Source organism: Lactuca virosa, chromosome 8 (genome assembly GCF_052849685.1).
Source record: "Lactuca virosa cultivar CGN04683 chromosome 8, Lactuca_virosa_CGN04683_v6, whole genome shotgun sequence".
Taxonomy (NCBI): domain Eukaryota; kingdom Viridiplantae; phylum Streptophyta; class Magnoliopsida; order Asterales; family Asteraceae; genus Lactuca; species Lactuca virosa.
Genome location: NC_136433.1, coordinates 249,824,334 through 249,827,107, shown reverse-complemented (window position 1 = coordinate 249,827,107; position 2,774 = coordinate 249,824,334).

Here is a 2,774-nt window from a genome sequence, read left to right as displayed (position 1 = left end):
AGTCGAGTCGTTTTCGAAACTGAAATCTAAGGCTAAAAACGAATTACAAGTAGTAGAAACAAATCCTAATTGATAAATCTTACTAAACAAAAATAGAAATTGAATCGTGTTCTTCAGATCTGTGTTTGGCAGTTGAAAACCTCTGAAAATCGCCTCTCGGTTGTTTGGAATCACAGATTAGGTTACTGGGGTGTTTTTAGAAGCCTTTTATACGTCTGGTCAAAAAGCGGGGAAAATCTGCGATCACATACATGATAAACGCGATCACATTTTTCGTGAAAACTTGTCCCGAAGTGATTTAATGCAATACGATGCCGTTTTGGAGCTTTCCAGGACTTCGAAGAGAATCTGCGATCACATATATTTCTGCGATCGTAATTTTTGTCTTTTTTTCTTTCAACTCGAATTATGGCACGTAGAAACCTCGAAGCAAGTGTACGAGCATTTTCTGCGATCGCATAAAGAGAAACTGCGATCACATTTCTTCCATCCTGCCTCGTTTCGGTCTCAATTCTTCCCTTCAAACTACTCCAGATCATTCCTCAACATCCTTCCTTTGTTCCATCTCCAATCAAGCTCCAATGCTTCCTAGAACGCATCCCGAGACGTCGTATGTGTTAAGGTGCTCCAACTTGCCTTGAAAATCATAACAAAAGTAAGTAGTATGGGCATTCTACAAATATAATGAGAAACACACAATTTATAATAACATTAGGGAGATAGTTAGCTTTTTATAGAAAAATACCAAGAAAAATGTGCTAAAATGAAACATTCCAAAAATTTCAACGAATTTAAACTTTTCAAAACAACCCATTTACTGATAAAAGTGTTTACAAAAACATTGTCTCCAAAACATGATTTAAAATCAGAGTCTCCCAAGATCCAATCTGTTGTAAAACCAAGGATGTGTACGGTCATGCCTTCGCCTTGCCACGAATCATCTAAAGAACCTGAAACCATAAAAAAATGTAAGCATGAAGCTTAGTGAGTTCTCCCAAAGTACCAACACACAAACAAATAGCAGATATACAACAACAACATGTATTGGGTCCACAAATAAAAGACTGGATTACCCCTAAGCCCACAATATGAGTATGGCTTGCCTATCAGGCCCACAACTTACATCTGGCCTGCTATTGAGCCCACACCATAAGTCTGGCTTGCCATCATGCCCACAACTTATGTCTGGCTTGCTCCCCAACCCAACAGTCATTGGACTGGAATACCAATGTTCAGCCCTCAGTACGAGTCTGGCATACCAACCGGTCCTTAGCTCGTATCTGGAATGCTACTGAGCCCTCAATATGAGTCTGGCATGCCCTACCCGACCCTCAACTCATATATGGATTGCTCCAATACCCTTAAGTCCTCAGTACGAGTCCGCCATACCACTGGATCCTCAGATCGTATCTAGAATGCACCTGAGCCCTCGGTATGAGTCTGGCATGCCTTACCCGGCCCTCAACTTATATTTGGAATGCTCCAGGGTTTGTAGGCTACAACACGAAGCAGTACAACCTCAACCCAACACAAAATGCCAACAGATAACAACATATATAGATAAACATGCAGACAGAAACATAGGTAGTCCTACTGATCTACCAGTCTAGCATATCAGCAACTAGCATATAATCATGCGAATCTATTCCATACTCGACATATCAGCGAATAACAAGATATAAAACCAATGGACCAACCTTGGTGCCTTCGACCCGTAAGTATAGTGAGGTAAACTCACCTTACACTGCCGAATCATACAGACGATCCCTGGCTGCTGGCTAACAGAACCCCGAACTGTCAATATCAAGACAACACCCCATCAACAGTTGATCCCATGAATAATCTCTAACTGCAGATCTGCTAAAATCCACGCACTATCAAATACCACAATGACAACCCATCAACATCTAGTCCCTGACTCACACTATGTATCCAAAATAGGGTAAAAGACCTTTTTACCCTTCCTTAAGCTTGGCCCAAAGCCAAGGCCCAACCAGATGACCAAAGGCCCAAAATCCAAAATAAACATCTAAGGCCCAAATATGGCCCAATTTTCCAAATTGGGCCCGATTCCTTTCGTAGGCCTTCACCCAAGAAGGTCCAACAAGTCACAACATCCCAACCATAAAAAAATACAGATTGCCCAAAATGGCCCAACACAACCAAGCCTAAAACCAAAGCCCAAAACGAAAGAGCCCAAGTCTGCCGAGTACGTGGGGCGTACTCAGCCTGTACGCTCAGCGTACAGCATGGAAGGCTTGTACGCGCAACGTACATACTTGTATGCCCAGCGTACTCACCAGTATGGACATCTTTCCAAATTATCACTTAATCCATTAAGAATTGGATCCAAACTCATATCTGACTTCCCCAAGGTGGTTAATCACATAAAGTTGCCAACTTTATGTGCATGCATGGCTAAATGGGACTCTAGAGCTCAAAGGAGCTTAATACTTGACTTAATGTATGAATGGAACCGAAATCACCATAAAGTTTGCACCTTTATGCACAAGGAACCCATGATATATCCAGATCTACAATCACAAGCTTCAAAAAATGACTTTAACTCCCAATTATCAACCAAAAGGGCCAAAATGACCCAAAAATGAACCAAGAAGAAGATCCATGAAATGAAAAGGCAAGGTTTGGACTTTATACCTCCCAAGCTACCAAAAGGAGATGCAATGTTGGATCTCAAAGCTTTCCTTCAAAGAATAAGTCTTCAAGCTTCTCCTTCTTCTTCTAGATCCACAAAACCCTCCACAAAACCTCAC